General features: G+C 34.4%; 1 protein-coding gene across 1 annotated transcript in view; it reads right to left on the reverse strand.

Annotated features, from left to right (window-relative positions):
• The window catches only part of LOC108740798 (leukocyte elastase inhibitor A-like), a 31,057-nt gene extending 23,688 nt beyond the window's left edge, over positions 1-7,369 (reverse strand). Inside the window, exon 1 of the mRNA XM_025975619.1 lies at positions 7,284-7,369. The gene's annotated coding sequence lies outside the window, so the exon portion shown is untranslated. The remainder of the gene's footprint in view (positions 1-7,283) is intronic.
• Between the last annotated feature and the right edge of the window lie 7,118 nt (positions 7,370-14,487).

A 14,487-nucleotide genomic window follows, 5' to 3' on the forward strand; every position in this document is an offset into this window, starting at 1 on the left:
GTGAAATAATGTCATCTACTCTTCCGCCCGCCTTCCTTGTCCCGAGCACCTGCTAAATACGCCGAAATTGATTTTTTAATATCATTGTCGGTAGGATTTTGAAACCGCTTTCGGACAGCTTCTAAAAATGCAGAAAAAAATTGTCATTATCTTCGGAAACAGCAATAATAATTATTGTAAGTACCTACACATATTACATTACGAGCTATCTAAAATATACCTACCTACAACCAAGCCTACAATTTAATGATACCTATAGCTTAATATTTATTCTAAGATCACATAAAATAAAAAAAAAAATAAAAAATGACGAAAATATAAACTGCGATGACGCCACGGCGGAGCTATACAATCAAACATCGGCAAAACATATTTAACCAATTATGTCCATTACGATTAGGTGTTTCTAAAATCACATTAATTTTAGAAATATCAATTTAAATGCACTGACCATAAGATTAGATAAGATCTGTACAGACGACTCTGTACGTTACACGTCCATTTAAGATTCGATGTAACTACAACTTAAATACTATCTTTAATACACAAACAGGCCTCCTGAAGGGTGAGAAGTAGAGCAGGCTGTATCACGCTAGTAACCAGCACAGATATTTTGATCCAAGGGGTATCTGACGGACAATTAAATTCAACAAAATAGACTCCAAAAGTGTCTGAAAAACGTTGTTAATGTGAAGGAAATATTTTTATGAGTTCTAACACAAAACTATACGCATTACAAATACATATATATATACCGAACACTATCTTTTTCCTGACTTGTTATATTATCAAGTTAACATTAATTACTATATGTGAGTATCACACAGTACATAATAATTAATTAAACAACTAAAATATACATTTACTTACCATTTCTTTACTTGCCTTTACATTTATACACTTTATATGCACTAATGGACGATTGCAACAAATACTTCCAAAGGATGAAAAACCCGGTAGCATTTCCGACCGTAACATCATTTCTAGGCGACTTAAATGTTAACGATCGGCCTTCAATGAATTTTGGTACCCATGCACCGGGCCATGTGTCTTTATGGACTTTCAATTTTGCCAAACATGTTTTACCTATGTTGGATCAATATTGGATAAACATTCTATATAAATAAAGGAAAAAGTACATTCCTTATATATATTACCAATATTGGATAAATATTACATATCAATATAAATAAAAGTTATTGCCAAATATCTTTTATTAATATTGGATCAATATCGGATAAAAATTGTATTAAAATTGTATTATAGCCAATATACAATATTGTACCAATATAGAACAAATATTGGGCAAATGTCGTGTGCTACTGGGGAAGAGTAAGAAAAAATTAACGTTACNATATTGGATCAATATCGGATAAAAATTGTATTAAAATTGTATTATAGCCAATATACAATATTGTACCAATATAGAACAAATATTGGGCAAATGTCGTGTGCTACTGGGGAAGAGTAAGAAAAAATTAACGTTACGTAAACGTTAATAGATAAATTAATATCCTCTGAACAGGTAATAATATTGAGCTATTGTTTAGGTCAGTTATTTTTTTATGTTAGATTCGCCAATAGCCCCATCCTTCCATAAGAAACAATTAATTGCAACACCACACATACGTACATATCCTATAAAAATTATTTTTAAGTCGCGCATAAACATCCGGCATTTGGCGTACTGCATTTGCACCGATCATACAGGATCGTGGAAATTATTAACTTTCTGCACTGCCGTTGATACACGCGCTGTTTCATACAACCCGATACAAAGTAAAACGGACATATATCAAGACTATGCTCCGAGCATGGTACAGGACCCGTACAGACGTCAAGTCCAGCGTCTAGGAAAATGTTCGTCTAGAAACTCACGCGTTGATCAATACAATAATACCTACTATTCTGCACTAACCTATGACATTAACACATTGACCTACTTTTAATAACTTCAGTTGTTTTCATACATACATACATATACAATACAAACTTCATCATTATGAGGTCGTCCGTCCTAAGACTGGTTGGGCACGCACCTTCACACCTTCGCATCCTACGCTAATCTTCGCATTTCCCTAAAACTAGAACATCCCACATTTTTAAATATTTGCGAACAGTAATCTAATCTAGATCTATCTCTACTCCTCTTAACTCCTGTTTCTGCCTCTAATATGTCTCTGAGTAGAACTTCTTGCCTGAGAAGGTGTCCTACTAACCTATCTCGCCTATTTTTTATTAACTTCCATAGAGTCCTCCGTTCTCCTATCCTTCCTAATACTTCTTCATTTCTAACCTTCTCGATCCACAGTATCCATATTATTCGCCGGTAACACAACATTTTGAACGCTTATAACCTTTTATTTTCCGCCGCGCACATCGTCCATGTTTCGCACCCGTACAGTGAAGTGCTCCAAACATATATCTTTAATAATATTTTTCGAATTTCTAATATTAAATTGATCGTTCGCGAACATAGAAGCGACTCGACCTGCGCTATCCTCTGCCTTATATTCCTACTGTTCCTTCCGTCCTAACTTCCTAATAGACACTTAAAATCAGCCACTTCTTCTAATCTTTCGTCTCCTATATTCGCTCTTTCCTTACTTTTTCTTCCCTTCCATACCGATATTTTTGTTTTACTTTTATTTATTTTCATACAATACTGTTTTGATACCGCTTCCATTTTATTTAAAATTATCTCTAACTCCTCCTTGCTAGATGCTAATTCTGCTATATCATCTGCAAAACTAAGCATACTGATCTTTTGCCCCTCTGTCTCTACCCCTACAGGTGTACTGTCGTTAATGATATTGATCGCGTCTTCGATGTATAAATTAAAATGTAGCGGTGACAGTGTACTTCCTTGTCTTACTCCCTTCCTAATATTAACTTCTGTACGTTTCCGCTCCAGCTCTATAACTGCCTGCTGCTTTTTATACAAACTAAGTATCACTCTTCTATCTCTGTAACTCATCCCTACATTTTTAAGTATATATTTAAACATTTTGTCCCATTTAACATTGTCAAAAGCTTTTTCTAAATCTACGAATTTTATGTACGCGCTCTTTCCTTTTTCAATTGTTTTCTCCATTGAATTATTTTGTTTGTTTTCTCCATTGTTACCCGTAAAGCTAGAATGGCCTCCCGCGTTCCTCTGTTTCTTCTAAAAACCCAAGTGGATCTTCCCCTAATAGTTTTCCGCCCTTTTTTCCACCCTTCTCTGTACAATTCTAGTTATGATTTGTAAATGTCTCGTACCTATCCGCGCCTCTCTTTTTAGGTATAGTTGCTACCACGTTCCGTTTTCCCCATCTCGTAAGTGTAACTAACTAGCTTAAACAAACGATCTCTAACCTCTTGTCCTGCATGTCAATAACACTTAAACTAACAAATAACAAGCAATACATGAGTATAAATATACAAAAGAAATACAACACTGGCCCTTCCTGGTACTTTCAAATACGTTTTTCTCGAAAGCGGTGGACTTTCAGACCATCAAAAATTTACTTATTTTTTTTTGTTTTATAATGCCCTATCACCTCCCACAAACTTGCTATTTATTTCAGAAACATCCCGTATATCTATAAACTATTTACAGTGAAAATTTTTTATAACGTACTCGAAGAATTCTTAAAAATGGATACTTTCGATATAATACGTTATATGTCATAACGATAAACCTTTAATAAACTATAGAGATTGTTTAAAATGCCTTTCCCTCTTTTTTCACGTATGTATTAATAATTAACTCACTTTAATCCATTTCCTAAAAGCAATTCTGATTAATTTCTCCACTTTTCATTTATTAAAATTCAATAATAAAAAACGTATTTCAACCAATGACACTTAACATTTTCGATATGCACCAGATCTATCTAAATGATGCGTATACCTTTAACAGTTAAAAACGAAAAAATCTTCATACGTACCTAAGTATATAAAAAAACTTCCAAATAAGCCTAAAATATTATAGAAAATATCGCATGTATTTTTTTTTCGTGAAATTTGCTACAAAAAAGTGCGCGAGGACATATGTCAAATTAATAATTTAAGGAATAGATCGGTTTAAACCTTGCTGTTTGTCGAAATTCTTGAATCCCTCATTTTCTTACTAATTCACAATTACGATAATTAAAAATTATATTTATGAACATTTACAGGTAAAAAGCTAAAAAACTGATAGGCTAAATAGATTATACGACTGATATTCTTAGTTAGTTATTGATGTGAAAACTCATTCTTAACTTTTATCCACTATAAATTAAAATTATTGCTCTTGTCGAGAATCGAACCTCGGCCCATTGGCTTTACAACCAATGCGCTGTCCACTAAGCAACGAGAGATCACAGCATCAACAACTACGAAGGGAACTTATTGGGTCACAGGTCGAACTAATGTATATGTCGCAGGATTATTATCAAAACAGGAATATTACAATCCTACTAGTAAAATTTTTATGGATTTTTGTCAATCAGCGCCAAAATATTACTGACTAGTTTCGTTATTATTGTGGTTTTACTGGACACACGCTGAAAAATTATAATAATCCGAGAATGATTGTGAATAGCCGCTATGCGAAGGTAATGCAGGAGGAGATGCGCGCTTTGACTAGCTGTTCACCTCAAACGTTATCTGCTATTTTACAAAACAATTTGTATGTAAACATTGCAGTGTGCTCGCAAATTTTTAGTATTTATTTCCGTTTAAGTGCAAAATAGTGAATTGCCTGCTCTTCTTTAACTACATTCAATGTGGAACTAATAAATGTGCATGCAAAAAACAACGTATAATGTAATTTCAAATGCGAAAAATGCACTGGTTTTAAAAATAAGTAAAATGTAAAAATTGATTCTTAATTTTTATCAACTATAAATTACCTCAAAATAATGACAAAAATTGTTGTTACTGTCACCTCTCGTAGCTTAGCGGGTTCGATTCCCAGTGAGGGTATGACAACAGCTACAATTTTCCCTCAGGAATATTTTGTGGCGGCAACCAAATGGCAATTTAACTGTTACGGAGAAATGAAACAAAAGGTTTGCCTTCACTTAAAATTTTTAACCTCTTATTATTTTTATCAAGCGAGCAATGTGAAGGAACTTTTTAAGGGCTCGTGTTATCATTATTACTTCTCCAAGGGCTGCTTATTAGAAAGCGAGCCCCGATAAATATTTATTGCAGAGAACATCCTTTATTGTGGATTATAAATAGAACGCCGGCATACTGGATGTGACAGTCACATATAAATTTTTTGTCTTAAAGCTTTTTATGAAACAATATTGTCGCGTATAGAATATACTTCCGTGAAACTTTATGTGTTTTATTTTAATAATTATGGATAAGTTTTCATCATGTAACAGCTACGACTCTAAACATGTTATTACTAAGATACTATTAAATTGTATATTATATAAACGAAGAATTTCGCCTCCAGATGAATCCAAAGGAACAAATATATACGTGCAGAAATATTAGCATATTACTGTTACTATTACACCCTATATTAATTTGTTGCTAAAGATTCTTTAACCATAAATATGAATCATGTTTTGCTTTTGCTCGAAGTTGTGAGAATTGAGAAGTCGAAAATTACAACAATACTATTTTGAGAGACACTTTGAATTTTTGTTGTTGATTTAAAAGATGAATTCAGTAATGCAATTTTGTATATTTTTTTCCTCGTGTAATTTCCTTATTTATTAAGAATGTTTCATCGGCGCCTCTCCCACCTTCCCTGTGTCCAGAAGGTCAACTACCCCCTGACCCGAGCATGATTTACTGGTCCTGTTAATCACTTTTGCTCTATTAATTTCAAATTTTGTTGATGTCTACAGTCAGCTTTTTAGTTTTCATTATCTAATTTTTCAGAAATATTCGAACTTTGATAATTCGAATTACGACAACAAAAAATGTTTGATTTAATACATTCCTAGTGAAATGGCAGTGGTGTAAACGTACATGTTCTAATAGCTGAGCTAGATATTTCAACGTCATTTGGAATATAATCAAAGGTGGTAAGTAAAGACCCATGATAGTTGTAAAAGCAACTTTTACTATTAAAAATAAGGTAGTATATCACTTTAGCATCACAAAAATTAAGTGTTGCGTAGAGGAAGTGAAGAAGGAGAGGTACTAGGTAAAATTAAAGAAAAAAGAGGAAAATTCAGAAAGTGTAGAAAGAGGATGTGGAAGAAGGATACTGTTTGTCGTTGAGTAGGAAATTATGAAAGGTTTGGAGCTATCGTTGGGTGTCAGGCTTTTGCGAGGATACTTCTGACGTAGAAATGATGCTTGATTCGCGCTTCATATTGTGCTTGTTACTTGTCTGTTAGATATTCCCCTGTTCATCCCATTAGACTTAGATCACATTACAGTCAGTAAAGGTTTCTCCCCTTTGGACTTATGGAGATTAGATAACGTTAGATTAGGCTAGGTTAGGTTGTAGGTTCAGTTGAGGTTTTTAATTGTTTATTTAAACCGGGGAACGTTGTTTTCTATTTTTTAATGCATAATAAGCTTAGTAATAATTGTAACATACTTTAATAAAAATGAATATTACTTTTTAGATAGTGGAATTCCATACTTTTACTATAGTACTTTATGAATGATGAAGAAAAAACCATCAAAATTCACTAAATGTAGCAGAGAAAAATCTATAACAAAGAAGTGTTTTAAAAGTCAGTTCTTTGATCTGAGCGGTGAAAAATATGATATCGTTTGAGTTCTTAAATAAAAGTGAATTTAAGTAGTTTTCTTTCTTAATCATTAATAATCTCTTATAGCATTAAAAAAACAAGACTGGGTATAATGGCGCACTACTAAAAGGCTGAGAGACACAGCTTTACACATCACATTTTTGCAAATAAAAATATTCATAAAGATCTACCAATAACAAACCAACACCAAACATTAGAACATTTTTAATAATGTGGACTGCTTAGGTCAACAAAAAAAAATATTCAGGAATTTAAGGAATCCGTCGACCAAAAAACACGTTTGTTCGAATGTTCAGGAAGTTAGAATGATTATCCTAACGAAATACATACAATATAGGTACATGTACATACTAGTACAAAAACATATTGTATCGAAATAATAATTGTTTAAAACATATGAATTTTTTGAGAAAAAATAATTGAATACGGTGAATATTTTGGTACAAATGTTTTCAGTTTATTATAAAAACATGCCTTTTGCAGCGGGAAAGGTCTATGACCCAACAGTCGATTTCAGAATAAAACAAATTACACTTTTAAATGAGAAAAAATTTGCATACATACCCAATGGCACTCTTCTAGTTTCGCACTTGTAGACTCCACGTCCACTGACAAAAACTCAACAGATTCACTGTTTTTATTGAACAAGTTGTGACGTAGGTTTGTCAATGAACTTCAAGGAAAGGATTCTATAGACGTTACAAAACGAAGGTGTTTTCTCAATTAAAACCAAAATAAAACAATGGAATGGACCTGAATTGAGAGGAATAAAATAAAGGATTTCTGAAAATTTCAGCACATAGATGTCCTTTTGAACTAAAACACGCATATTAACTAACGCTTTCCTTTAGTTAGACATTGGACCTGTAGTAGATAATCATTATGAAGGTCTTTATTTTAAACGAAACTAGAATATTACCTTTAAAAATGTAAAAATTAAATGTCACTTTATTAACAAACCATCCATCTATCCATTCAACTTACACTATTAATTTTTTTTTTTGATAAATAAAATTATATTGCAAAATTTTGAAAAATTGTTGTTATTATATTGTATGGTATATTTATATTAATTTTTGTAACAGGTTCAATTTTTCATTATCTTTCGATTAACCAGAAAGTAGTTTAGATGAACTGTAGAAAAGTAATTCTGAAAATGTAGAATACACTTCTTGGTCTTGAGAAGTTCAACTACACAGCATTATTAATCAGATAGAAATAAAACTATTTCTTTCTATCATTGTTACGTTTCATTTTCCTCCCCAATACTCTTCTCTTTTTTCCTCACGAAACCATTTTTTTTTTTTTTTCGTTCCAATAATATTATTCATCTTTAGTTATTTTTTGTTATTTTATTATAGGTATTTGATTATCGGCCGTCTTTGCCATTCTACGGATCTCTAAAAGGAAAGTTTTTATTGTTTTTTTAAAAGAGGTATAAATTACTTCAAAAATCGTTAGTCGTTGTTAGACAAAGTGTTGTACTTTTCTAGTGCTTTAATATGCAATAAAGGACCATCCGAAGAAAAATAGTTTTCAAGGTTTTTTGGGCAATTATACAATATCCACTGTGGCGGAGGGTTGAGCCTGGATTAGTATGCAGGGTGTAACAGAAATAAGTGCCGAGCTTTGGAGGGTATAAACTAGATGCAATAAACAATCGTACGATGAGCTCAGAAGCGCGGTTAAGGGGAAATTTTTATTTAAGAAAATCGCAATAATTTACAATCCGAGGCCGGTCCTGTGCGTGAATTGACAACATAGCTGTCTAATAGGTACCTACTGAAAAGCTTAGTACGATAAAGACTCTGCAGCTACCTAGATGGGGAAGTAAATATTGGCGATTTTATAAAACGTTTAAGATAAACAAATAAGCACAAACAATTCAGTAATACACCTAATGTTTAGACTAAATGAATTAAAAACATAAGTACATTACAGACAGCACTAAGCAAATGTAAGAATACAAAAAAAAAAAGAAAAAAATGTAGGTTACGTAAACATTAATCGGTAAATGAGCATCAGCTGGATAATTGTAATTTTATTAAGACAAATTTCAACACTATTGAGGTATTTGCCAAAGTGCGTTACTTTAGTAAACTTATCAAAAATGTCAAATAAGTCTCCAAAAATTTTGCACCCCACATTTACCGAAATGAAATTGCGAATAATATACGAATTTGTGTCGCACAAGTGGTGATTATTATTATTATAGCCAACGTTTGAAACGGCCAAATAAAATAATACACCACTCTTTATTTTAGTGGTTTAACAAGTCATAACGGCTACAAACAATACATTTTGGTTTACACTGCATAAGAACAATTTTTTTCATCATGCCCCTTAGTTTTTATATGATCCCTTCCCATTCCATTCACACCTCTTCCAACCAATCTGATTTAATTAATTTCGGTTTCCCGGGTCGTCTGACCAATCATATTATATAAACATTTTTGCAAAGCATTCTCACCGTTTTCATTCCTCTCCTCCGAATCAGACCATGAGAAATCATGCCTTTAATATAAACATACAGGCGACAATTGGGCGCCAATCGATCAGTACTACAAACAATTAGTCGCAAAATTTGAATTCTATAACAAGTTCTTTACTTTGAAATCGAGTATTTCGCCCCTACAGCAGCGACATGGTTCAAACCCTTCATGTCACATTGAACACTTGCGAAATGTCTCACCAGTCTAACATAATCGGCATGTAGGGTTTATCCATCGGTCGGTGGATAGTACCTGTAATCATGAGTTTGCGCTCCCGCGCCTCCTAATGGAATTCGCACATACTGGAGACCAACAGGGTAGGACGAACCTAACCCTGTGTCGCTATAGTACCGAGCCCACCCCAAGCAAGGCAAGTACGTACTATAGGCATTACCGGAGATATCTGCGTCTCTCCTGAGATACTGGGGTTAGCAGAAACGTGACCTCAACCACTACGAGCTCAACTGATATGTGACCTCAGTCACTACGAGCCCAAATAAACACCATGGTCACAAAAACGTGTTAACACAAATATTTCCCGAGAACAGTGCACAATACAAATACATACGTATATATATACCAATTATATGTGATCACCTTAATAAGCCAATAATATGCTACACATATTATCTACGCACAATTATGCTACACATATTATCTACGCATAATCGTATAATATTCGCATGATAATCGCACATGCAACGCAGCGCAACGCATCGCAACGCATCGCATCGCTCGCCACTGCACCTGTCAACAGACAACTATATACTACTATATCTTCAGTCTCACCCTCACATGTTTTTATGTGGTTCCTTCTTTGGTCTTTCGTCACCCTAGCCCAACACATACAAACAAAATCAAATGGAATACCAGTCGCCAGCCTATCGATGTTAAATATGAGATAAATAAACAAATATGGAAAGGCAATTATTACTGGAGTAAAGTTTTGATATATTCGTTATGATTTATATTTCGTACCTTACATTCGGCCAACCTGAGTTTGTCACGTCCTCGTGATGCTAAGGTTCCTAATTGAAATCGGGAAAAGGAACTCCATCATCTCCACTAGCACTAGAAGTATCCTCAGACACACCTTTGGGAGGTATCCAAGGTTTCATACGGTCAACGGCAACCACATTATTATAACTACCGGTTTGGCGACGCACTGAACCGGGCATGTCTTTTACACGGTACCGATCGTTAGGCGAAACTTTATCTATAAGCATTGGTCCATCAAACGGAGGAGTCAGTTTCTTACTAGACCCATCACCAGATACCCTCACTTGAATTAAAACTAAATCTCCCTTTTTATATACGTGAGGTGCTTTTCTTTTCTTATCGAAACGTTGTTTTTGTTTGCGGACACATCTGATCGTAGTTTCTGTGGATCTAATCGAACCTCGTCCATTACTTCTGTAACTAACGCTGAATCTGATTTTGATTTAGGACTGTAACCCATTAATAGCTGCGAAGATGTTTGTCTTGTTATTTTATGAACAGTGTTATTGATTGCAAATTGTACTTGTGGTACTACCCGATCCCATGTATCTTCCGTAGTTGATGTCGAAAGAGCAGACTTTATTGTTCTATTCAATCGTTCAACTTGTCCGTTTGCCCTGGGAGTTGCGACAGCATTCTGAATATGTATAATGTGATAAGTCTTGCAAAATTTTTCAAAGCTTCTAGCAGTAAATGCTGATCCTCGGTCTGTAATTATTCGTGTAGGTACACCATACAAATTAAACAATTTGTCCAAAAATCTTGTAACATATTTGCTTTCCGTAGATCTGACAGGTTCAAGTAACACATATTTCCTAAAAGCATCTATAGCTACAAGTAGATGTGCATTTTCCTTTGATGTCTTTTAAGAAGGTCCGAGATGATCAAGGTGAACTGGATGAAATGGAATTGCTTCCTTGGCGATAGGATATAAGAAATCTTCTCTACGACCAGCAGGCATTATATTATATAAACACGATACGCAACAAGATATATACGTCTGGCACAGTGTATTCAATGTCTTCTCAACTGAAAAGTTTCCCATGTCGTCATGAACAGATCTTAGAACTCGTTGCCTCATTCCACAAGGAACTACCCATTGAATCCCACGAACGGTTATCCTGTAGACTCGGTCATTTCTAAGTGCATAATCCTTGTAAATTTTTCGCTCGTATTCAGACGCAAGAGGTTTAGACAAGATATCCTTAATCATTGAAATCTTTTGGTCTGTTAATTGAGCAGATAATACCCAATCAGCAAGTTCAATTCTAAGTATAAACCGTTCCTCTGGTGATATTTCTGTTTAAGATGGATTCCGACTTAGAGCATCAGCATGTGCCAATCTACTTCCAGGTCGATATTCCACTGTGAAGTCGAACTCTTGCAATTGTAACCACCAACGTGCTATTCGTAGTATTAAGTCGCGTTTGGTTGAAGCTGTCTTTAGCGCATTACAGTCTGTCACAATTTTAAATTTTAAACCTAACAAGTAAACTCGAAACTTTTGGATGGTTTCCACAACCGCTAGCGTTTCCAACTCTTCTCTGCACTGTTAGTTTGCCTGCTGTAATAACTAACTGGATGAAGTAAGTCATTGTGTTTTTGCAGCATCACACCGACTATGCCTAGTTTACTGGCATCTGTATGAATTTTTGTTTCTGCTGAAGGATCATATATTTGAAGTACTGGTTTATTGATAAGTATTTCTTTTAATTTTGTGAATGCATTCTCTTCACTTTCAGACCAAGACCACACAGTATTTTTCTTTGTTAAAGCTGTTAAAGGACGTGCTACGATAACATAATTTTTAACGAACCGTCGAAAATAACTGGTGAGACCAATGAATTGTCTCACTTGATGCACATTATTCGGCCTAGGGAATTCACTTACTGCTTTAATCTTCATATTTCCTGGTCGAATTCCTCCTTTGGATATTTCATAACCAAGGTAAGTTATTTCTGTTGCCAAAAACATACACTTGCTTAAATTCAGGGTTAATCCTTCAATTTCGAATACCTGCAATATTATTTCTAAATTTTTCAAATTTTCCTCTTCGGTTTTAGTAGCGATTAGTGTGTCATCTAAATATACTGCTGCAATTTGTTTATACGGGCCTAAAACTTCATTCATTAATCTCACAAAAACAGCTGGGGCATTGCATAATCCAAAAGGAACTCTGTTAAATTCATATTGACCTTCTGGCGTTACAAACGATGATAGGTATTTCGACCTTTCACTTATGGGAATTTGGTGATAACCTGATGTTAAATCTAATATTCATACTGCTTTTATTTTCATTATTTGACAAGATTTTTCTGGCATGCTTCAATTTCTTTTGTAAATTGTTAATTGTTGAGTTCGTCACTTGTTCAAACCTATTCATACCGAGCGGCATGGCCTAGAGGTCTAGACCATTGCTTAGTATTCGGGAGGACGCCGGTTCGATTCCGGGTCCGTCTGCCTTGGTCCAAGTTTTTCTGTGGTTTCCTTGGATCACTTAGGCAAATGCTGAGGCAGTAATATTCCACAGATAATCTTTCACTCTCTTCTGTCTTCATTTCGTCCGTCTCATCTTTCTCACCCGAACCACCACCCACCCATTCCCACGATTCCTGAAAGCAGGCTGAAGAGGGCCTTCCGCCCTACCTTCCGGCATATTCCGGAGGGACTACCCGCCCACCGGCATTACTGGCTGGTGGGAATGAAACACCCAAAAGTTTTTTAAAGTTTTACCTATCAAGAAATTTATTATAGAATTGCATATGTTTCGCGATAATAACTTCTTCAAGCCAAGATTATACAAATTAACTCTATCATACAAGTATTTATACTAAACCTAATATTATTAATTTAGACGTCAATTGTGTTTCTTCTTCATCTATATTTAAGGAATTACAATTTGATATGGAGGGTTTATGGAAAAGCGCACCTTTTGCTTTCTTAAATTGTAGGAGCGAAGTCTCGGAAGTAGTAACTGAAGTGACCGTGAAATTCCCGAAAAATTTCAAATAACACATCTTTGCCATTTCTTCAACCGACTCTACTTTTGTACTCCATCAAAATTACAAAATCAGAATGATCAAACGTATTATTAAATTATTAAAGAATCTGCTCCATATAACAAAAACTTACTTGTAATAGATTATATATTTTGGAAGTTTGTACCTAAATAAGCATTGGTTTAACAAGACTAAGCAAAAAAGTTAGTTTTTTCAAAGCAGAATTAATTTAATTTCTTCATCTTAAACTGTGAAAATGAGATAACATTTGTTAGTAAGTCTTATAAACCTTTTCAATTTTTTTATATGAACCAACCACAGGGTAGCTACTCAAACTAAAAATTAATATTATTTTTGTTGCTGCCACCCAGTTTATTTTATTACAGTGTGCGTTCACGGTAGATCCCGATGCTGGGATACTAAATGGTCAGGGGCACGGATTGCACAACAATCAATGCTTTTCGCCATGCCCGGTGGAAAGGAAAGTCAAATTGTGGTTGTTCACCCCAAGTGTAAATAAGATTGAGTATAAGTCACTCACGTATATGTATTCTTTTGAATAAAGTTAGAATTTCGTCGTTTTATGAATCAAGTGCATTATTTATCCAACCTCATCTTTAACATATTGGCGACCTTGACAGGACACGGGATTACGATATATTGGAGTTAGTCGTGATATGTGTGTGGAATTAATTGTGCATCGATTAAGACAGATGGCAGGCGCTCAAATGGCAGTAAAAGCAGCTTGTTCTGTCGAACTATTTATTGTATTTTTTAAATCGTTTATTTCATGTTTTATTTTACGAAAGGTTAACTTAAAACTTTCAAATTGTTTTTCATGTTATTCAAGACAAAGGTTGCTGCTTTAGCGGGTGGTCTGTTTACAGCCATATGTAGGAATTGTAGACGAAAGAGGGATGTAAACCATTTTTGACCACCCACCCTTCGGGGTGCTCATACTGAATAATAGCATAGATTCTAAGAAGGAAGTTGTGAACGATTGGTCACGTCCAATATTTTTAATTTTAGACGAGAGTCTACTTTAGTCTGTCCTGTTAGACACACTCTGTCCTGTTAGACACACGCGTTTCACCTTTTTGTATATTTTTGTAACATTAAGTTTTTCTAGATTAAATAAGTGTTAAATTTGAGTTTTTATTTTAATAATCCAAACATATCGTCGCTTACGATTAGTTTCTAGAGCGACAGTATATTGCTCATCATTATAAAAGAAAGCAATATTTTCCAATTCCGCTTCCATTTTATTTAAATGTATCT

This window comes from Agrilus planipennis, unplaced genomic scaffold, assembly GCF_000699045.2.
Source record: "Agrilus planipennis isolate EAB-ADULT unplaced genomic scaffold, Apla_2.0 scaffold277, whole genome shotgun sequence".
NCBI classification, from domain to species: Eukaryota; Metazoa; Arthropoda; class Insecta; order Coleoptera; family Buprestidae; genus Agrilus; species Agrilus planipennis.